Source organism: Erpetoichthys calabaricus, chromosome 6 (assembly GCF_900747795.2).
Source record: "Erpetoichthys calabaricus chromosome 6, fErpCal1.3, whole genome shotgun sequence".
NCBI classification, from domain to species: domain Eukaryota; kingdom Metazoa; phylum Chordata; class Cladistia; order Polypteriformes; family Polypteridae; genus Erpetoichthys; species Erpetoichthys calabaricus.
The window spans coordinates 63,304,910-63,329,518 of NC_041399.2; the positions used below are offsets into that span (position 1 = coordinate 63,304,910).

The 24,609-nt window shown below is 40.2% G+C and overlaps 1 long non-coding RNA gene across 1 annotated transcript; it reads left to right on the forward strand.

Moving 5' to 3' along the window:
* The first annotated feature begins 22,211 nt into the window (after positions 1–22,211).
* Positions 22,212–22,778, forward strand: LOC127528455 (uncharacterized). The gene is made up of 2 exons (XR_007935350.1): positions 22,212–22,313; positions 22,685–22,778. It is a non-coding gene; the product is annotated as an uncharacterized LOC127528455 (long non-coding RNA).
* Positions 22,779–24,609: the final 1,831 nt, after the last annotated feature.

Here is a 24,609-nt window from a genome sequence, read left to right on the forward strand (position 1 = left end):
ATGACATCGATTGGATATCAAAGATTTGTTTTAAGTCTGTAAGCATACTGTAAATCCTTATGACATAATTGTTCAAGAGGCTGTGCATCACAATGAACAAACATATTAAGGCAGCTAACATTTAATTATGAAATTTCTCAGGTGCACACTGCTGTTTACTTTGCTCCATCACCCTTAAAGCAGAATTCCTTTCTGTCCGTTAATCATATTCTTTCAAAGCACTTCAAAGTTGGAAAGTTATCTTCACATTAAGACCTAAAAATATTTATTTCTATCTCTATCACAGAACATTCCTGAAGAAGATTGAATTACCATATAATGTTGTAAAATAACACACGTCTGCAGTTCAGACCTGACAGCATTGTACAATTCAATATACTCTCCTGTGTGAAAATAATGCATATGTACAGTGCAAAATAAGGCCAGCGATGCTATTCAGGTAGCCAGACTTGCCTCCTTGTATATTATTGGAAATAGAATGCTTCCCCTCTAAAACAATTTAAGACATTTATGTATTATTTTCTTAGAAGCATATATGTAACACCAGTAATAACATTTTAATTAATTCAGCATTTGTAATGTGATTACAAGCATTTAATCTTTAATAAATTACACTACTTTGTTACTGGGAAATGTAATTAAGTTACTGTAAAATGTTACTTTGTACTGTTTTACCTGCAACTGTGTATGATACAATTTATTATTGTTATAAGACAGTGTCTCCAGGGATTATTGTCAGTAAACCAAAACATTGAGAGATAAAAATGTGGGACAAAATTTGCAGTGCAGGTCAGAGAAAGGTGAAAAAGAATGTAATCAAGCAAAGAAATATCAGGGACAAGCCTTTAATCGAAGTTTAAAGTCAAAGAAGAGCTTGATATTGAAATGAAACCTAGCACTTGGCCTACCTGAATCAAAGCTATCTACAACTAAAGGTATGTTTTTATCCATCCAAGGGTTGGTTTCAAATGGAACAAACATCATATTTATATTAAAAGTCTGGTAACGTCACAAACTGGGAGACACATCTGCTGTATCACGTAAACAAACGCAGGGACCAAATTAAATAACTTTTAAACCTTTTAAAAGTCCTAAACTGTTAGAAAGATCCTAAAATAAGTTCTAAATAAAGAGTAACCTTAAAATACTCACAAAAATAGCATGTATTATGACTGTTATTTTTTCTTTATTCCAAATTGATTGATTTTTCTGTTTTGGGACAATAATAACTATAAAAGATAAACCTAGCGCAGTCAACCAGAATATAAAGTTTAGTTTTTACATAAACAATTTTTAGTATGATATTTTGGACTCCAGCCCATTAAAGCAACATTACTTTTTTGTTATTATTTTGGATATATGGATACAGTATATTACTGCTGCAAAGAAAATGTGCTGTATATGGAATAGTGTTATGTGGGTGTCACCTTGGACTGACCCAGCCACTCGGGTCCTCATCAATGAGGATCCTGCGAATTGCATCACCCCACATGGTCGTAGTGCCGTAACTGACACTCCCTCGCAATGCAGGTAATGTGCCTCATTTGGGACTCAATGAGCAACCACTCATTCAACACAAAGTCAAACCAATGGTACCCAAGGATTCTCCAAAGAGACAGAGTACCGAAGGAGTTCAGTCTTCATTTCAGGTGACTGAATAGCATCCATGTCTTGCAACCCTATAGCAAGACAGGAGGCACCAGGACTCTAAAGTCTTGGACCTTTGTCCTTTTGCAAAGATATCGGGAGTGCCACACACCCCTTTCCAGTGACTTAATGATTCCCTACGCTATCCACTGACTTCATGGGAAGAGTCACTGCCGAGATAAGTAAACCTCTCGACAAAGTCGACACTCTCTCCACAGACAGACACACTGCCGATGGCTGTGCCCAAGAGATCATTAAAGGCCTGGATCTTGGTTCTTATCCAGGACACTCACAAGCCAAGACACTCAGACTCCTCAGTCTCTCAAGGGCCTTTATTGACTCTGCAAAGATCACAGCATTGTTGGCAAAGTCAAGATCAGTGAATCTCTCTTCACCAACAGTTGCCCCACAGCTGCTGGACCCCACAACCTTGCCCAACACCCACTCCATGCAAGCACTGAACAAAGTAGGAGCAAGAACACACCCGTGACAAACCCAGAATCAACTGGGAAAAATGCAGAGGTTCAGCCTCCACTCTGCACAGCACTCACAGTGCAGTTGCACACAGTATAGATTTATTGTAGTGTTTTTAATATCGATAAAAGTCTTATAATCATATATCATTAAAAAGATGAGTGTCTGAGTACTCACAACCAATGTGCTCACCACTTAACAGAAAAATGGTATCTATTAAATTAGTAGACTGATTTACTCAGGGCTGCTTTGCATAGATTTTCCAATTTGTAATAATGTTTTAACCTTTTTGTGTTTACAGTTGGCAGTAAGTTTCTCATATCATTCTTCAGGAACCACATTGAATTAAAAGACCTCAAACTTGTAACTATGTTAGAAAGAGATGCCTACAGAAAATTATAAACCTGCATCTGTTGTAAGTAATTTTCCCATTATCTCATGCATTTTTTCTTGTATTCATTTAGTGTATCTACTTCAACAGCATGTCCTTATAGTTTATTCAAGATTCTTTACATCCCTTTTTAACAAGAAATACTTCATATTTCAGTGTAATTGTTCCTAAATTGAACCTTCACATCTTGTGTTAGTTTGGGCTCACATGTGAGTTGGAGTTGACAAACCACTATGGTTAAGTGAACTTTTTTTGATAAAGCATTTTAAAAATTTTGTTATAGTAAAAAGCATTTTTATTGAATTTAATGTAAATTGAAAATATGGAATGATTTGATGTACACAATATGGTCGATTTCCCACTGAAATATGTTATTTTCTTTTCACATCCATCCTTATCATTCTGGTTATGGTGATAATCAGAGCGGAGCGGTACAACTGTGATCAGCCGTCAAAATCTTTTTGTCTTGCTACTGCCTCTGAAAGGTACTTTCGTTCAGATGAATGAGGGGAAGGCTGACATTTTGAAGATACAATAGGTGGTGTTCACTTTCTTTCTCTACTGATATGCACATTTGATACAGACATGCAAAAACAGACCTGTCAAATCTTCTGAATGTGTTGAAACACAGTTTTTGAGCAATTAATTTTATTTCTTTGTTTTTTACCTATACTACTTGTCAAAAGTTTTAGAACACCTCATTTTTCCAGTTTTTCTTCAAATTTAATCAGATGAAATGCAATGAATGACGTAAAATTGTGAAAAGGTAAACAGTAAACTGCCAAAGTTTTAAATTTAAAGTTTAGGTTAGCAAACACTAAAAAAAGGAAATTTCAGAATATTAAAAAATGCCTTATACAGGGAACAACTAATAGGTTACACCCTACAGACGTTCTGCAGCAATTTAAATAAATTAAGCCTTGCGTAAGTTGAAGCAAACAATTTGCACAAGTGCCCCAACTTCTGCTGATTACTTTAAAAACCCTCTGTCTGTCTTAAAGCAGAGTTGGAACAGACTGTGTTACTACACCTTCTGAAGTACTACTTGAACAATGTTCAAGTGATAATGGCAAGAAAATGATAATTAATAAATGAAATGAGACAGGCATTAGTACCCTTAGAAGTGTAGGCCTTTCATTTAGAGAAACTGCAAAAAATATGAAAGTGTCAGTATGTAGGATGTCCGTCACAATCCAAATGAAACAGAACAACCTCTAACGAGTTCTTGGAAACCATTGCCAGGAAACATGATGAGATCTTCAGCCTTGTCAGCAAATATTTTAAACTATGTTCTTTACTCTTTAATACATTGGTTTTTTTTTTAATTACTTTTCTTAAACACCTGAAAGGTAAAGGCAATCCAAGGCACACAAGTACAAGTATACAAATCCAGAATAAAAAGTCAAAAACCAAGCATAAGGTCGAAAATCCAGTAAATTTACAAAAGCAATACAATACAATATATTTTTGTATAGCCCAAAATCACACAAGAAGTGCCACAATGGGCTTTAACAGGCCCTGCCTCTTGATAGCCCCCCAGCCTTGACTCTCTAAGAAGACAAGGAAAAACTCCCAAAAAAACACTTGTAGGGAAAAAATGGAAGAAACCTTGGGAAAGGCAGTTCAATGAGAGACCCCATTCCAGGTAGGTTGGACGTGCAGTGGGTGTCAAAAAGAAGGGGGCCAATACAATACAATACACAGAACAGAACAAATCCTCAATACAGTATAAAAATAAAATTTTTACAAGTACGGACCAGAATTTAACAGTAGATGATATCACATAATATGATTTGGATTTGTTTAGAGTCCTGGAGACCTCAACCATCAAGCTGCCTCCCCCATTTGGCCATTCCACAGCTGAAACATTGCTTGGCCAACCAATCCGATTAAAGGACCCCTCTACCCCACAAGCACTGAATAATCGTAACAGACAATTGAAGTTCTGCGCATTCAATGAACTGCATGGGACTGTGGGTTTTCCTCAGCTTTTATAGGGCTGAGGGCAGTCGCTTGACAGTGATGGATGCCCCGCCCCTTGGGGGATCACCCATAAAACACGACACATAGAAAAAGACACTTAACATTATTGATCATTTAGTTCCTTTATGTCTAGCATAAAAATGAAAAACAAAACAGGCATAAAATAATATTTGAACCTTTGCTGGAGAAGAACCATTGCTGAAACCTAATATTTTATTACACATCCGTCTAATGAAATGTTGTAAGAAATATATGAAGACATTGCATATTATCCTACAGAACTTTACAGGATAATCTCTAACCTCTTTTAGAAGATCTGATTATTACCATATACAGAATCTGCTAGAAGTGATATTTTTAAATAAGCACAGCACACTGGGATTTTTAATTTGAATAAAACATATATATAGTTTTTTTTTGTTTTGTGCAGTTTCAACTAGAGCATTTGTGGAATTTAATAATTACAGTGAATAATGTGAACATAAATTTAATAAAAATACATGAAATGTAGCCAAAAATCCATTCTAACAACAAAAAAGTTAATCTAAAGGTGTGTTATATAGTATAGGCCAAACCTGCGTATTGTGTTCAAGATTGACATATCGTGAAATGAAGCTGATGAGTGACATTGTTGGGCAGTCAAGAAATATGCATTGAACAGTTGTATTTTTATCACCTATCAGTCAACTTATCTCTACTTATTTTGCATTAACTTGCATTATGCGTCACTGTAAATGTGTCATGATTTAAGATGTAGTGGAAATACTGTCTTGCATTTTGTCAGCAATCGCAGGTAATGTATTCAGTACTTCACATGATTTGCCTTGCTATGTTATTTGCTTTCTAAAATAGTTTGGGGTTGTGCTCAGGATGGCATGTCCTGGCAGGTCATCTCAAGTGGTATTTTACCACTGGGCCCTACAGTGGGAATACTTGGCCACCTGTTTTTCTGCTAGAAGACTTGGTGTTCTTTTATCATTTTTAATATATAAAAATATCAGGTCAAAATCCAGGCATTTTTTAATAAAGCTGTCCCTTACAAAGTTACTTCATGTATAATTACTTTTAAAAAACAAATACTATAGTATAAAATGATATATCACCCCAAATTTCCTTGTGATTCATAGTACTGGACCAGAGCATAGCAACAAGGCACAACTATGTGATTTAATTCCCATGAGTGGTTAAAAGAAGTCTGCTTTATCTGTGCTCGTTTATCTGGGAAATGGCAACACCTCCAGCTGGCAATGTATCTTGTAGATATTCGCACAGCAGTGCCAGAGATCTGGTGGTAGAAAAAAAGACACCAGCAAATGCTGGAGTCAAAGATAATTAGTCACCATCAGGCAGTTTAGTATAAATATTAATATATCAGTAATTTGGCCTTGAAAATTTGAGAGATAAGGAATATCATAAAGAAAGTTAATATAGCCATTTAGTGTACATAAAAAGAGTATAACTTCATGCCAAAACAAACCCAAAGCTGTCAGTTTTCATTTCAGAGAGGTATAAAGAATGCAGTTTATTTTTAATATATGTAAATCAACTCAGTGCATATGCTGAAAATAACAGCAAGCCAAATAACAAGCAAGACAATGTGAGACAGGTACATTGAACATTTCTACTCCTGCTTACTGTATGTGTCCGTGGATAGAAATACAGAATTAGAGAAAATAAAATCAGTAGCTTACTAGACATTTGGCATCAGAATACCAAACAAGGACCAAAATAACAAAAATAATCATTAAATCAAAACAAAGCCTTGCTCTTGTCCTTGTATGTGTCAGACCGAGGGGCACATAAAACACCTATAAAAAGTGTTCACCCCTTGAAAGTTTCAACAATTTTTTGTTACAGAGCATTGAATCCCAGTGGATTTAATTTGGCTTTTTAACAATAGAAAAAGATTAATCAAAGTAAAAGTGAAAAAAGATCTCTGCAAATTGGTCTAAATTAATTAACAATATAAAACAATCATTTACTGCAAAACTATTAATATGGCACTCCTAAATCATCACTGGTGCAGCCAACTGGTTTTAGAAGTCACAGAATTAGCTCCATTATGATCAAGTGCCTGTACTCAAAGGGTTTCATTTGTTTGTAATATAATTGCATCTGGAAAGTCCAACCTGTGGTTCAGTTAGTGTCAGGACTTACACTATGAAAACTTGAAAAGATTGAAAAGTACAAGTCAGGGGTTACATCAATCATTAAGAAATTGAAAGCATATGGCATAGCCACAAAGATGCAGTGATCATGCAAGAAGAAGACTAGTAATGGAGGCTACCAAGACATCTATGAGAACTCTGAAGGAGTTTCAAGCTGCATTGGTTAAGACTGGAGAGACTGTGCATGAAAATAAATGTTGCCTGGGTAGCAAAAGGAAAGCCACTGTTAAACAAAATGCACAGAGATGTCACCAGAAAGCACATGGGAGACTCTCAAGTCAGCTGGAAGAAGGTTCTATTGTCTGATGAGACCAAAATTGAGCTTTTTGGCCATCAGAATAAATGCCATGTTGCACATTATCAAAAACGTCCCATCACCACCTCATGGTGGTGGCAGCATCATGCTGTGACGATGGTTCTCTGCAGCAGGCATTGGAAGGCTTGTGAGGGTAGATGGTGAAATGAATATACAAACGACAAGGAAATTCTGGAGGAAAACCTAAACTAGTCTGTAAAAAAAAAACTTGTCTCTTGGGAGAAAATTTGTCTTCCAGCAAGTTAATGACCCAAAGCATAAACCCAAACCTACAGAGGAATGCGAAACCAATAATGGTACTGTCTTGGAATGGCCAAGTTAGAGTTCAGATCTCAGTCCAACTGAGAATTTGTGGCAGGACTTGAAAAAGGCTTTTCATTCACAATCTCCATTGTGGTGAATAAAAAAGCCTTGACACAACAGAAAAGGTCAGAGAACAAACAGTTTAAGGTGCTTACTTTGAGCCATTGGATGAATTGTAACATATAACGTTTGGGTTTACTTTCCAGCCATGCTGCTTGTAATATAGTTTTTTTCGGTCTATAGCATTGAACCAGATCCTTGCTCTCCTTAATCAAAACAGAATAGGATTCTATAAAAGGTACTAGAGATGAGATCTAAAAATGCTAACAAAAAAAAGTTTTCAATATTTTTTTCTTTATTTGGCTCACAAATCCATCTGTGTTTTGATTAGGTGTTTTGAAAGTTAGCCAAACACACAATGGGTTTTCAGCTAGGTTCTTGTGGAGTGGAGCATGCTGGGCATTCTTGATTATTTCCTGGCAGGAGAACATGCTGTAGCAGGCAAGTACAGAAAACATCCTTCTTTCTTTTCCTACAAAAAGAAAGGTTAGGCTGAGCTCCTGTTGTGCAGAGCATTGCTTCCCCAGCAGGGATATTATTTATTCGCTGTAAAAGACAGGGAACCATTATCTAAGCAATATGAAGTTTAGCATGAAGGTGAGATGAGATACCCCACGCAAACTAGATCCCTTCTCCCATCCATATTGGACAATAACTGTTTGGGTGTGATAAATAATACAAAAACATAGTTATGTCAATGCTCTGTTTTGCTGTGACACAATAATATAAAGAAAGGAAATGAGGGTTAGGGTTAGGGTTCATTACGAACGTAAGGGGGCAGCAAGGCTGAAACATGAATGTGAGAGTGACAGAGAAAGACCACTGTGTAATATGACACCCTCACAGTTTCAATTTAGAACTCAGCAGCCCTCTTGCTCAGCTAAGCAGGAAGAGTTTCCTTTAGATGAGCTGTGTAAGCTTTTGATTCAGAGGTCTTGAGTTTGCGGTCATCCTTGTTAGTGTAAGGACATGAAACATGAAATTTCTTGCTGCTGACAAAAGTGTACTGAGTAAAACTGGGTGTGTGTGTTTCATTGATAACAGCAACAATTTAAGTATTCGCCACTCTTACCTTTAAACAGCTCCTATAGTTTTACAAAGCAGTCACAGTGGATATAACTTGAGTTGACATCCAAGAAAACACACCACCAAACTTTACAGCTGTACAGTAGTGCAACACAATCTTTATTGAACTGCAAGTGTCTAACTGCCTAACATGTTTTTTTCTAAATATTTTTTGCCAGGTACAAGTTTGTAATAGTTAACACTAGGAGTGCTGTTGTCTACACCAATTATCGTTATGTTTTAAAATTTGTAATTATTTTATTACTGTGTGTATCATGCTCCTGTCCTTGACTTTTACTAAACAGCTGCACTGCAAATACTGTAACTTTTAAATTCAATTTAATGTGATTAATTAGACCTTTCTGTTTTTTTTTGTTTTTGTTTTTTTACACAATATACCCCCTATTGCTGCCACAAGCAATGCTATTGAATGTTGGTACCCAAGTGTGAACTGCTCTCTCTCCTCTGGCATGCACTTGGTTTTATCTGCTTATTCTTTTCTCCAATCTAGTCACTGTTATTAAGGTTATTATGTGTTGTTACCAAAATATGAATTGCTGTTTCTCTCTCCTCCAGACTACTATATAATAATCACAGAAAAAACATTGCTTAAAATTACTCATATTACATAAAAAACATAAGGAATTTGACAAATGAGAGGAGACCATTAAATCCATCAAGACTGTTTGCTTAGTTGTTTCAATATGTATAATAAAAGGCTAATCTGAAAACTGCACTGCTAAAATTATTTCAAGTCAGGTCAGGTCAGGTTAGGTTAGGGAGGAAGAAGAAATGAGGTGATGCATGATGGCACACAGTAAAGAGAGCAAGAGCTAGAAGGTGACATCTTTACAGCGATATATAAGGCCCGATATTGTATGTAAAAGTAAAAATAGCCAGTCACTATGACAGCATTCTTTGCTTGTGCAGAGTGAAATGCTGAGACACAAACTCTGTTTAGTAATTGGGGAAAGATTCCATCTGACTGTGGTGATGCATGTTCGGGGTCATTGACAGTGTGTGGATTTTTTAAATAAAAAGAATGTGTTTTTGTGTGGACTTTTAAAATACAAAGAGTGTTTTTTAGGTTCCGTGAGTGTAGCCACGGAGTGTTTGGTGTAAAGGTGAGCTGATTACCTGCGCTTCACAGATAGTAATTAGGATGTCGCAATTGGAGAGGTGTAAAGGTGAGACTGAGCATAGGGAGAAGGAAGGAAAGAGTGGTAGGTTAAAAATAAATGAAAAGCAGAAAGAAGAGTCAGGACTGAGGCAAGGCCAATACTGCTGAGTGGAGGCAAGTGGTTGGGAACAATGCCCAGGGTGGAGTTAGCAGATGATGCTCATGGGGTGGGGGTCTTTCCTGCTGAGTATCCATGAAACAGGAGTCATCAACCGCTCAGTGAAGTCGCACAAAACTCTGAGGGATGGTGGAGAGTGAAAGGAGCAGAAATGGCAGAGGAGACGTGAGTCAGATAAAAGGTTGACTGTGCTTGCCAGATGACATCTTCTTTTGCCAAGAAGACTGTAATAGGTGAATAGAGAAGATGTTGGTTTTGGAAGAATGCCCCAAGGCTCATGAATGGTTTTAATGGATGAACTCTGACTCTACATTAACATTGGATTTTATCCTCTTTCTTGGATTGATTGATTTTACCTTCCACCAACATGGTTTTTATGAAGGATTATGTATTTATTTAATGAAGACAACACTGCACTTTATTTATTGATGAACAATACAAATACACTGAGCACTTTCACACCTACCTCATGTAGCACTGAGGACCTTCACACCTACCTCTTGTAGTACTGTGGTGTACTGTGTCCTCATTGCCCAATTCATCATCAGTTTTCTGGCTATAAGGACAGTATGCCAGCTGCAGGAAATCTTGGCTCCACAATGACTACCAGGAGAACAACTGTCTGAGATTAGTGATAAAACTTGTTATATATTTCACTGTCCAAGGTCAAAGTGTCACCATTGGCGATATTTTTACATCACTTTCCTGGTGAACAAGAGAAGGCAATGATAAGGACTGGAAAATCCATACTCACTTTCTATTACTACAACCTAAGAAAGAGTGTCTGAGTTCTCAGCATCATGCATCCCATTATCAACATCAGAACAGAAAAAAAAGAAACCAGACTCAGTGACAAACTGCAATCACACTAGAGTATGACACAGCATCCCCTTGAGTCATTCTTGCTGCCAGGTGAAGAACATAGTGCCAGATTGGAAGATGTAGTCCTAATAAAACAAAGGAAAGGAAAACTATCTCTGGCACCTCTACATGATAACCACCTTTTTACACCCTCTCGAACTTACACATTTTTTAATGTTTGGAAAACATATGGGATTAAATCATTTAGAGATTTGTATATAAATAATGTCTTTGCATCCTATGAACAATTTCACTCCAAATTTAATCTCTCATCAACACAATTTTTCTACTATCTCCAATTTAGAAATTTTGCTAAACGAAATCTGCCTAGTTTTCCTCACCTCCTGTCTATTTCTATTCCAGAAGATATATTGATCAGTCTTGGGGACTCAGACAACATTTCTATAATATATAAAACATTTTAAAGCCCCTTCCTTTTAAAGATCACAGAGCACAGTGGGAAAAGGATCTCTTACTCAACATTTCAGAAACAGAGTGGAAGGCAGCCATGCACAGAATTCACTTGAGCTCCATATGTGCAAAACAATCCACTGTTCAAATTAAAATCTTTAAGCACATCTATCTCTTTTCAAATTCTCCAAAATATTTCCAGGGCAAGATCCAACCTGCGAACGTTGCAATCGAGCCCCAGCTTCACTAAGCCACATGTTTTGGGTGTGTACTAAATTAACATCTTTCTGTACAAAAAATTTTAAATGCCTGTCACAATCCTTCCTAATCCAGTAATAACTGTGTTTGGTGTACTCCCAGATGGGCTTAAACTGGAGAAGGACAAACAAACTGTAATTGCCTTTATGTCATTATTAGCAAGTAGACTTATCTCGCTCAACTGGGAGAATCCTCTCTGCCTCTTTTAAGTCAGTGGGTAACTGATGTTATATATTATTTGAAATTGGAAAAAATAAATCAAATTCTCACTTAGAGGACCTGCTCAAAACTTTTGTAAATCTGGCAGGACCTAATCAATAACATTTTAGAATAAGCATTTATATTATAAAAGACTTCTTTCTCTTTTTTTTATTCTCTCTTTGCTCTGGTTGTTGGGCTTCCTCTCTTTCTTATGGGTGGGGGTCGATTTGATTTTAGTTTTGTTAAGTTTGACTTGATTGTATGGAATGTTATATGCTTTTAATAAATTATTCAATTAAAGATCCAAAAAAAGGAAAGGAAGATGCTCAAAGTAGTTGAAAGGAAACTTTGTGTTGATTGCTGATGTCTTGACATCTTATTGTTAGATAATCTACAGTTTTTGGGGGGTAGGGCAGTATGGATGAGTTATCAGGATGCTAAGCCATTAGTGAAAACAAAGGTTTTCAGGTGCCAGATGGCACAGCCTTGGTGGTTCTAGTATTAAGGGAAGAAGAAACTGGTGCATTCAGGGTGTTGTAACGAGATTCATTAAATCTTTTTTTTTCTCCTTAACCTTCCCTGGAATAAGATTCAGAATTTTTGATTATTGCATTCTTTCTAACATAGTATACAATAATGCAATAACATTTGGAAACAAATTACTTCAAAATCAATATAGAGAGGACACCAGAAAAAAAAACCTAACAAAGTAGGAATTTAACACCCACCTGAGGACTTATTGTATTTTTCTTTGTAAAACCACATGATGTTGCTTACTACCAAAAGGTGAACCTTGCCCTACTAACATCTGCTGTTGTATTTGGCAGATCACAGTATGGGAATTCTGCTGTTTTCTAAATAAGATTGCACAAGTAAATCTGCTAAAGTGACAATTGGATTAGCAGTTGCCTTCACAAAACTAGACGTGATCTCAGAGTAGGTTTAATTAGACTGCACAATAGTTCAGTTTTGTATTGTTCATCCCAAGAAATGAGCAAATGGAATCCATGTTCCTAATTAGACAAGGAGTCAACTGGTTTTCATTATATATCTGCAAGATAACTATATTTTAGGGATAGATTTTCCCTCATATTTTAAGTGGAATCTCAGTCTTAAGTTTTGTATGTCCTTAAATTACTTTCTGTGGAATTATACTGTACCCATCCCTAATAATAATACTTACATTGCTGCAATTATTACATTATGGTCTCCAAGTATGTGCAGTTACATTAGAATGTAGTTTTTTTTTTTTCTGAAGTGTTATAACACTGTATTACTCACATTGGCTTGGGAATGAGCCATACCTTTACAAATCGGGAAAAAAAATAGTTTGGCAAGCCAAATTATTCTGCAAAATATGTCCACTTAATAATTCTTCTTTAATTAACTCTTAGATATTCAACTTTTCTTCTATTAATATGAAATTTAGTCAGTGTGAGTGGAAACAGCGAGGCAGGTGTGAAAGACCTGGCCACTGTGTAATATGGCATCCTGAAAGTTTCAGTTTAAAAGACAGAAGCCCACTTGCTCACCTTGGTAGAAGGAGGTCCTTATAGCTCAAATGAAAAGGTAATCTGTTCTGATTCAACACTCCTAAGTTCAAAGCCAGGCTCTCTTTGTGAGGATGGGAAATGGATGAGGACAGGGCCCTTAATGATCTGCCACTGGTGACATTTATGAAAAGTGAGAAAGAGATTAGATATGTTTTTAAAGTGAAAAATAAGGTGGGTATGTTTTTAAGGTGAAAAATAAAGATAATATTGTGTTTTATACAATTATTATTACTATTAACAGTATTATTATTATGTTGCTTTCGAAAAGTGAAATAAAAGATTATGAACAAAAGGGTATTGCTGTCATAGTCAGAGTTTAAGGGGTGGCCTGGCCCGCCAGTGGATGCTCTATGCTAGTAAAATAAATCTATAATAAAAGGTATTTTTTCCTTAAAAGTTGTATGTTATTAATAAACAAGCACAATAATTACTATAAGCAGCTCTTTCTTCAATTTGCCTATCTCTAAACCGAGAAAACTTTTATACAGCTTGAATTGCTGATTAGTTTAGTGTTTCACGTTTTCATTGAGAGAAAAGTCACTTCTACTTGTATATTTTGTATTCAGTATTTTCCTGTTTTACATGTCAGATTGACGCTTCTATCAGCAAAGCAGATTGTCAGTAGCCAGTCTGAGTTATTGAAATGGCTGCAGGCTCGTCACTGCGACTTATGACTGAAAGTGTTGTCTGTAGAAACAGTGGTGTGGCAGTCTGAGCAGCTTTCTATCACACATCACACAAACATGACTGTGACAAAATATTTAATAAACAAGAATGTCTCTTTGATGAAGAAGATCACCAATTAAAAATGCTCCAAAATTCAAAAATGTTCACCCAATCCTTAAACGCACCTGAATGTTACCTAATGCATACATTTTTTAAATTTGTTTAAAAATAAGAACGTACTTATTTTGCCAAAGTCATAATAAGCAGACAAATAAACTAAAAATAATTTTCTGTCATTTAAATATCATTTACAATAACTATGTACTTTTTCATAATTTTAGAGTTTCAGACTTGTTAATATCACTGAGATTTAGTTTATGTAACTTTGTATTATAAACAATTTACAATATTTCACGTGGGATATGATGTAAATATGCAGCAATGTGGTTGTGACTCTAAAAAAATGTAATATTTTGATAATTCATCTGCCCCCAAAAAATCCCCCACAGAATACAATACTACAATTTATTTTTGTATAGCTCAAAATCACACAAGAAGTGCCACAATGGGCTTTAACAGGCCCTGCCTCTTGACAACCCCCTCGCCTTGACTCTCTAAGAAGACAAGGAAAAACTCCCAAAAAAAAAACCTTGTAGGGAAAAATGGAAGAAACCTTGGGAAAGGCAGTTCAAAGAGAGACCCCTTGCCCGGTAGGTTGGGTGTGCAGTGGGTGTCAAAAGAAGGGGGTCAATACAATACAATACACAGAACAAATCCTCAATACAGTGTAAAAATAAAAATTTTAAAAGTACAGAGCAGAATTTAACTGTAGATGATATCACATAAGAAGATTTGGATATATTTAGTGTCCTGGAGACCTCATCCATCAAGCTGCCTCCCCCATTTGGCCATTCCATGGCTGAAACAGCGCTGGGCCAGCCAATCCGATGAAAGGACCCCTCCTTCCCATGATTCCTGCGATCCTCCATCAGGGATGACTTTACGTTAGGCAGGCAAAATAACTTGACAGGTGGGCCGTGGCACCAAGTGCCACATTTGAGTACCAAGAAGAGAAACAGAATAGGTGAGGGTTAGTAACAAATTATAACTATCATGTTACTTATGTTTTAGTGCTAAAAACAGAGATGCAGTCTGCACAATTAATCAGCAGCTCTAGTCAGGATATGCTAAACTGAAGTAGTGAGTCTTCAGCTGGGATTTAAAAGCTGAGACCGAAGGGGCATCTCTTATAGTAGCAGGTAGACCATTTCACAGTTTAGGGGCCCTGTAACTAAAAGCTCGACCTCCCACTGTTATTTTATTAATCCTTGGAATCATAAGCAGACCGGCATCTTGAGATCTTAATGTGCGCTTTGGTTTGTAAGTCATGATAAGTTCCGACAAGTAAGCCGGACCTTGGCCATTTAATGCTTTATATGTTAAACAGAGGATTTTGAAATCTGCCCTAAACTTAACCGGGAGCCAGTGTAAGGATTTAAGAACTGGAGTTATGTGTTCGTATTTTCTTGTTCTTGTAATAATTCTTGCAGCCGCATTTTGGATTAACACACTCCAAACCCGCTGCCCTTAATGTCAAACTCAACCCATGAATGGCATGCAAGTAATGAGATTATTACTAATTTCACCTTGCCTCTCTAAGTGGGGCTTACGTTTTCTGCTGAGAAATCTAGAAATCATCATTGTCTATAAATGGCCACCGTGTAGGGCACAAAGGAGACTTTCCAAATTAAGGCAATGAGCACATTCTGAGCTTCCTCCCTGTTGTGCTTTTAAGTATTGGTTCGTTTAACTCCTTTAGTTCTGTGTTCTTACTCCAAATTAAAAAAAAAATCTTTGGTGAAGCCTTTATTTTTAAGATGGCATTGGACTTCTTGCCTCTACAGAATTAAGAAGTTTTTGGTGAAATTCAGAGGCATCTTTGAGAAATATTGTTCAGTCTCAGTTGGGCTTTCACTGTCAGGTATAAAGTCATGGTAATCAGAACTGTAAAGCTCTGTCCTCCGAAACAAAATGAATGCCTGAACAATGCTAGAATAATAGAGTTCACAACACCCGAAAATGCTCACTTTTCCAGATCAGGAAGGGTAGGGAAAACTGTTGCTGCGTGGTTGTTTCTGAATGCTGATCAATGATTAGAAATACAAAATAATCAGAGTATTACTGCTTCACAAATAACTGATGTTTATCTCTGTGTATTCCTTGAAGTGCTATATAAATAAAATGTATTATTATTATTATTATTATTACATTATAAACTACCACCCCAAAATGCAAGTGCCATTGGACGCACATAACAATGATTTAGCAAGCAATGTCTTCTGTGAAAGTAGGAAGGGACAAGTAAATACCCAGAGCGGTTACTGTCATCCTTTACTTGCAAGGCATCAGGTTATTAAAGAATTCAATCTCAGGAGTAATTCAGTTTTAGTCCGTGCACTACACATACAGCACCTTATTAAATTAAGCTCTTACTTGATTGAGAAAATGTTAAAGGCTGTTACTTCTCAAACTACTTTTTGAGTGTAGCATACAAGGAACTCATTGCTTTTCATTAATCATCATTTTTATATTTTGCTTTATTGAGGATGGACAGGATTAGAAACGAGTACATTAGAGGGTCAGCTCAAGTTGGACGTTTGGGAAACAAAGTCAGAGAGGTGAAATTGCGTCGGTTTGGACATGTGCAGAGGAGAGATGCTGGGTATATTGGGAAAAGGATGTTAAGGATAGAGCTGCCAGGGAAGAGGAAAAGAGGAAGGCCTAAGAGAAGGATTATGGATGTGGTGAGAGAGGACATGCATGTGATGGGTGTAACAGAGCAAGATACAGAGGACAGAAAGATATGGAAGAAGATAATCCACTGTGGCAACCCCTAACGGGAGCAGCTGAAATAAGAAGAAGTTTTAATAAATTTTACTTACTGAAACTTTAGTCTCTCCATGTGAATGAATGAATGCACTTGTCCCAACGGTATTCCCACTGATGGAAACATTTTTCAATTTGTTGAAGTAGAACGTTGTCCAATGCCTGCAACGATTTTTCTTAGAATTTCTCCATGGTACAAAAACGCTTTCCTTTGAGTTCTTTTTTCATATGTGGGAAACAAGAAAAAGTTGCACAGAGCAAGATCAAGTGACATTTCCCCTTGTTTGAAATGCGAAAACCACTCGTAGACCTGTGTTTTACTTAAAGCTTCCTCTTTAAATGCAGTTTCAAGCATCACTACAGTTTCTGCAACAAACAAAAATTAACGCAGACTCGCTGTTCTTGATGATCACCCATCACAAAAATCACAGAACACGTTTAATAAACACCAAGAAAAAGCAACACAGAATGTAGTACGAACAATACAGAGGAATGCCACTTGGCAGACTGCCACAGAATACTACACCAAGCAGCGAAATTCGCAACTAAGTCTAGATTGTGCAGCGGTACAGATTCTGGTTATTTTTGGGTGCCCCCTCGTATACTGTACTTGAATGTCAGCATGTGCATGTGTGATGAGTGCTTACGTATAAAAAGAATAAAACTAGAAATTGAACTATAACTTCTCATATATCCATTATATGCTATGCTCAAAAAGTATTCTGATAAGTAGTACCTTTTATATTTATTTCATTCAAGTATGCAGTTAAGGTAAGACATGAAACCCACAAAGTTAAGCTGATTTTCTCCAGAGACCGAATTCTTTCATAATCTCCAGCCTGCAATGAAAGATGGACAGTGAATGCTCTGGGTATTTATTAGTCCTTTCTCACGCTAACCCAGGAGATCACAAGCTTAATCAGTAGTATGTGCATCTGAAAGTGTATGAATTTGTGTGTGCGTGTGTATGTGTAAGGTTGTGTGGTGGGGGAGGGATTGTGGTTAGTTTAACTATAAGGAGAGCTAAACATCATTTTTCTTTGAAGCAGAAATATTCTGATCTTTCTGTATCAATGATCACTGATTTACATTCAGAAGAAATAGCAGAACTCTAGATTCTACTTTGCAAAAAGGATTGCCTTTTCAGCAAAATTCATTCTTATCCTTCCTGATGTTGGTAGCACTTAAACAAAAGGCTGCCAAAAAGAAATAACAGAAATCGCCAAGCGACTCTCTGTCAAAGATAAAGTAATGTTTCACAGGCTGAAAAAAGCGACATACAGCAGCTGTGATTAAAGCTTTTTTACAACATATGGTAAAGAGTCAGCTTCTGTAGCCGAGGATCGGACCGCCAAGGTCCCCACCTTCGGCCACCACCCAACTCACACTGCACCCGACCTCCTTGGCCCCTCCCATAGGTGGTGAGCCCATGGGAAGGGGGACCCACGTTGCCTCTTCGGGCTGTGCCCGGCCGAGCCCCATGGGTGCAGGCCCGGCCACCAGGCACTCGCCATCGAGCCCCACCTCCAGGCCTGGCTCCAGAGTGGGGCCCCGGTGACCCGCGTCCGGGCAAGGGAAAATGCCGTCCAAAATTGTTTTCCATCATAGGAGGTTTGTTTAACCGCTCACCTAGGACCAGTTTGCCTTGGGTGGCCCTACCAGGGGCATAAAGCCCCGGACAACAGAGCTCCTAGGATCACTGGGACACGCAAACCCCTCCACCACGATAAGGTGGCGGTTAAAGGAGGGTTCCAACTACAGAGGGATCACACTCCTCAGCCTCCCTGGAAAAGTCTATTCAGGGGTCCTGGAGAGGAGGGTCCGTCGGATAGTCGAGCCTCGGATTCAGGAGGAACAGTGTGGTTTTCGTCCTGGTCGCGGAACAGTGGACCAGCTCTATACCCTTAGCAGGGTCCTGGAGGGTGCATGGGAGTTTGCCCAACCAGTCTACATGTGTTTTGTGGACTTGGAAAAGGCATTCGACCGTGTCCCTAGGGGAATCCTGTGGGGGGTACTCCGAGAGTATGGGGTACCGGCCCCCTTGATAAGGGCTGTTCGGTCCCTGTACGATCGTTGCCAGAGCCTGGTCCGCATTGCCGGCAGTAAGTCAAACCCGTTTCCAGTGAGAGTTGGACTCCGCCAGGGCTGCCCTTTGTCACCGATTCTGTTCATAACTTTTATGGATAGAATTTCTAGGCGCAGCCAGGGCGTTGAGGGGGTCCGGTTTGGTGGGCTCAGGATTGGGTCACTGCTTTTTGCAGATGATGTTGTCCTGTTTGCTTCATCAGGCCGTGATCTTCAGCTCTCTCTGGATCGGTTTGCAGCGGAGTGTGAAGCGGCTGGGATGAGAATCAGCACCTCCAAATCCGAGACCATGGTCCTCAGCCGGAAAAGGGTGGAGTGCCCTCTCAGGGTTGGTAGCGAGATCCTGCCCCAAGTGGAGGAGTTCAAGTATCTCAGGATCTTGTTCACGAGTGAGGGAAGAATGGAGCGTGAGATCGACAGGCGGATCGGTGCGGCATCCGCAGTAATGCGGGCGCTGCATTGGTCTGTCGTGGTGAAAAAGGAGCTGAGCCGCAAGGTGAAGCTCTCAATTTACCAGTCGATCTATGTTCCTACCCTCACCTATGGTCATGAGCTATGGGTAGTGACTGAAAGAACGAGATCGCGAATACAAGCGGCTGAAATGAGTTTCCTCCGCAGGGTGTCTGGGCTTTCCCTTAAAGATAGGGTGAGAAGCTCAGTCATCCGGGAGGGGCTCAGAGTAGAGCCGCTGCTCCTCCGCATCGAGAGGAGTCAGATGAGGTGGCTCGGGCATCTGATCAGGATGCCTCCTGGACTCCTCCCTGGTGAGGTGTTCTGGGCACGTCTAACCGGGAGGAGGCCCCGGGGAAGACCCAGGACACGTTGGAGGGACTATGTCTCTCGACTGGCCTGGGAACGCCTTGGGATTCTCCCGGAAGAGCTAGAAGAAGTGGCCGGGGAGAGGGAAGTCTGGGCATCTCTGCTCAAGCTGCTGCCCCCGCGACCCGACCTCGGATAAGCGGGAGACAATGGATGGATGGATGGATGGTAAGGAGTGATGGCGGTGTCAGGGTGGGACAAAGAAGGGAAAGGAGGTGGAGATCTGTGTGAGTGTTTTAAATAATGGAAGTAAACAGAAGTGCTTTGGAAAGCATAGCATGCTAAACAAAACACACCTGATAGGCATATGCTTCTTGTGTAAAGTATGTACAATAATTACAACAATATTAAAGCAATGATGAAGCAGAATGGAGATGCTAAATTTATTAAGCTGCGCTGTGCCTGCCTGTAAATCCCAACCGTCCTGTTCAAACCAGTGTATATATCTGAACTGACCTATATAACTGGCCTGGTCCTTCAAAACAAAAGCTAGAACAAGGGGCGGAGACGTTGCCTTGATTCCACCGCTTGGCATCTTTCACCTGGCAACGCTCCACCTTTTGACCGGCACTCGCCACTTCGGCACCCCCTCCAAGGTCTCCGTGCCCCCCAGACTGGGACATCTGACGGGATTGCTTGCACCCCCGTCCTCTCAGCTGACTTCGGGTCTTCTTGCTGACACTGCACAGGGTGGCCCGTCATTGTACATGGCCTTCCAGCCTCTCGTCCGCCCTTATTGGATGAGCCGGCTTTCTTTCTCTGGGTCCTTCTTTTTCTCTGTACGCCCTGATAGTCTGAGTCTCCCTATGGGAAAGGAAGAGACCCCGTACCGTCTGCATCCCTGTAGAGCGGCGTGAGGCCGTTGCTGGCTCTGGGAGCAGGGCACCTAGAACCCCTGCACACAACAGCCGGCATCTTACCTGCCCCCTGTTAATCATTCTGCCCCCACCACGCAATCGGCCCTCACCAGGCCCGCCTTCGCACGACCCCCTTTTTTTGTTTACGGCACAGGTGTCACTTACCTGTACCGCTGCGTCCCTCTGGCCGGAGAATCCAGCGTTGCGCCGCTTCGTCCACTGACGTAGTGTCTTCAGTGATGCGATCGCCTTCCCCTCCAGCTTCTCCATTACCTCACGCAGGACGCGCATGACCTGGAGTAGCGTCTCTGTGGGCTGAAGGCAATCCTCTAGCTCGCGCAGAGTCGCTAACAAAGACAGAACGTCAGCCAGCGGAAGACTTACCCTCTGTTCGGTCCTGTGCACCGGCTGCGTGCCATGGAGCCTTCTCCCCAGCTCTGTTGGGTCCTCCCCTGGCTTGGGACAGACATTTGTTGGTCCCACCTTTGACCAATCATCGATGGGAACGCAATACACACCGTCCAATCCCTTGCCAGCCTCGGGGAGGGACTTCTGGTCCTCCGTCGTTTTGTTCCAGGGTGGCAAGCCTGCTGGCAGCTCTTCTGCCGCTGTGGCTTTCTGTCGCGCAGCAGCTCCTCCTCAGTTTTACCTATCACCGCCATCCTGGCATCACTCCCCAGATCAGGCTGCTTAGGCCACCAGCGCGGGTCCAGGTAGTCCCCAGCTACAAAACACAAAGGTAGTCCAGCAAAGCTGGCTCCCCAGGGCTGACTGCTGCTGGGGAAGGGACTTACCTCTTGAACCCTGCCCTTCGGAGGAAGCTGCCTCCGTGTGGCCTCTCCTGCCACAGAACCGACCCGTATGTCAATGGCAATGGCATGACCCAGAGAGTACGCTGCTTGCATGTCTGCAGCGTTCTTCTTTCTCCCCATGGGCCGTAGGCGGCCTTTGGTTGAGTCGCTCCTACTCGCGGTGTTGTGCGTGTACCACTCTACAGCGGTGCGTGTGTGGGGTGTCCTGCTGTGTCTGGCTGTCCACAAAATTATTTTGTTGATGGGTCCCCACCTTGTATCAGGCAGATAGTCGCATCTGGGATGCCATTGTGGACAATCAGCCCCGGCACAGACAGGCAAACACTGATGGTTCAAAACCACACACATTTATTTACAGTATTTACAATAAATAAAGTCCCGCACAGAACCCAGTGTCTCAATCACCAAACACCCTCAAGTCCGGGCCTCTCAAAAGTACCGCCTTCACCGCCTCCACTCCTCTCCTCCGAGCTTCGTCCTCTTCCACCTGACTCCAGCTGACGACTGAAGGTAGGTGGCCCCTTTTATTCCCACCAGGACGTGCTCCAGGTGCCCTCTGATGAGCTTCCTGCGGCACTTCCTGGTGTGGCAGAAGTGCTGCTTGAGCACCCGGAAGCACTCCTGGTGTCCCTGGTATTTCTTCCTCCAACGGGTGTGGCAGAAGTGCTGACGTCCAGGGCTCCTTTCTCATCCAGGCGCCCCCTGGCGGTGATTGTGGACCCCTATAGGGTTGAGCTTCCATGCTCCATTCCTGTGGCCTCCACACAAACCAGGGCAGCTGCCCTCTTGTGGTCCAGGGAAGGCACAATCCCTTTCCTGGTCTGTCCACAGCCCCCAGCCAACCACCACAATATATATATATATATATATATATATATATATATATATATATATATATATATATATATATATATATATATTAGGGGTGGGAATTTAACGCATTAATTGCGATTAATTAATTTGAAAAAAAATAAGCGTTAAAAAAAATAACGCATGTAATCACACTTTGCATTCCAAGCAAAGGGGAACTTTTGTCAATGCACGATTTCCTGGTACACCGATTACATTGATGCACACATCAGAGCTACAGAAATGGAAGAATCAGAAGAAAGCGCGTTGCTAGGACTGATCTGAGGCAAATTTCATTTCAAAAGACTACCCGACGGAAGCCTTGATAAAAGCGTGGTTTTGTGCAAACTGTGCAAAAAGGAGTTTGCATATCACCGAAGCACTTCAACTTTACGGTACCATCTAAATGCAAAACATGTTGCAGCGAGCACAGAAACTGTGGGAGCTGTTAGCGCTAGCAGTACGAGTTTAAGTACCAACAAAAGTTGTCGACAGCCCAAACTTGATGAAATGACTGGCTTCAGGACCAAAATTAGTAAGTCAACATCGGTCAAACTTACAAATTCTCTCACAAAATGGATTGCTCTGGACTGTAGACCACTATCAGTGGTAGAAGATAGGGGGTTAGAAAATGTGCTACAGTTAGCGTCAGGTGATCCAACTTTCCAACTGCCGTGCCGAAATTTCAAGTAAAATTCAACAGCTTTATGACACTGAAAAGCAAGCAAAATTAGATGCATTACAGAAAGCGGACTTTGTGGCTCTTACTGGGGATCATTGGACTTCCATAACTGTTAGTAATTCTAATTACATCTGAGTCACTGCACATATTGTTGATGTCACAGACTGGACATGAAATCTACAGTCTTTTGCCCTGACTGTGCAGAAGACAAACACCAGAAACCATGCCAAAAACTGCACTGAGCAGTTTCTCTTTATGGCAGGGGAATGGGGAACTCAACAAAAGGTCACCACAATTGGAACAGACAGTGCACAAACCATTGTGGCTGCAGCAAGACACCTCCCATTCCAACACATGCCTTGTATTGCTCACATCTTGCAAAGAACTATCACTGTTAGCCTTGCTGATAGTGGGTTTAGTGATGCATTAGCAAAATGTCGCAAGATAGTGGGTCACTTTAAACACAGCCCTGCTAATATGGAGGAAATACACCAGGAGCAAACAAGACTGGGGCAACAGAAAAAGCTACTCATACAGGATGTTTCCACACGGTGGAATTCAACGCTGGATATGGTTTCTCGTCTACTAAAGAATCAAGAGGCTGTTTTTGCTGCTTTAGACAAACAAAAGCACAAGCTAGTCATTTTAACTCCATCAAAGCTGGTAAAACTCCAAAAGCTGGTTACTGTCCTTGAGCCATGCAGGTAAACAAAACGTTTTTAACTTATTGTTACTGTTTCTTCAAAAAGCTCTATAGTTGACAGTTATTGTGTAGATTAATAATTACTTTCTTGAACTGTCTACTACAGGTTTGTGACTGAGCTTCTTGGAGGTGAGACATATGTCTCATGTTCAGTGGTTTTACCTGCTTTCTGCCACCTGCATCACACCATGGAGGTCTCCGATGATGACTCACACTACATGGTGAAATTTAAGACTGCCTTCACAAAGGACCTATCCCAACGTGTAGCTACACTCAACCATCAGTGGCTCAAGATAGCTACTGTGCTCGACCCACGCTTTAAGGATGTTATAGTGTCTTGCAAGGGGAGAGCGAGAAGAGGTTTGGACCAGCCTTGAGGCCCTGTTGCAGGAACAGTGTAAAGATGCCACCACAAAGGAGCCAGCAAAGACAAAGAACCTCCTTCTCTCTTCATTGTCTTTAGACTCTGATTCAGATGAGGAAGCCCTGTGTAACAGGGCCCTGAGTTTGTACAGAGCAGAATCCACCATCAGTGAGACAGACTGCCCGCTGCAGTGGTGGTCCAGTCGAGCAGGGACCTACCCATAGCTGTCTGTCCTGACCCGCAAGTATCTGATTAGTCCTGCCACTTCTGTCCCATGTGAGAGACTGTTCTCACTTGCAGGTCACATAGTAACAAAAACAGAGCTGCCTTGAGCTCTGAAAATGTGAACAGGCTAGTTTGTCTAAGTAACTGGCTGAAAGAGATGGACAATAAATAAGCATGGAGGTATTGTGAGTCAATGGGTTTGTTATTTTTTGCACTAAAATGTTCAATGATCACACTGTTTTAGCCTAATGTACAAAATAATTTTGGCTAAGGTTACTCAGAGTTTAAAGGTGAAGCTGGTCAAATTACCTTTTATATTTCTGCCTTATTTTTTTAAGAAGAAAAACTGCACTTTATGTTGAAATTTTTATTATTATTATTTAAAGACAATACCATTCTGAAAATGTACTTAAACTACTTAAAATAGCACTTTATTTTTAAGTCTGCCCAATTTTAGCCAGGGATATTATTTTTGTTTCTGTTTTGAATTGAAATGCAGTTTAAATGCATTTTTTTTCAGAAATTAAAAGAGCTTGAGTTTACAATTTTCATGTCCATGTCTATTATTTGATTCTGTCTCCCACTAAAACCCTTTTAAATTAAAAAAAACATTTGCGCTTTGGGGCAAATTTTCTTGTGCGATAAAATGCGATTAATCAAGATTAATTAATT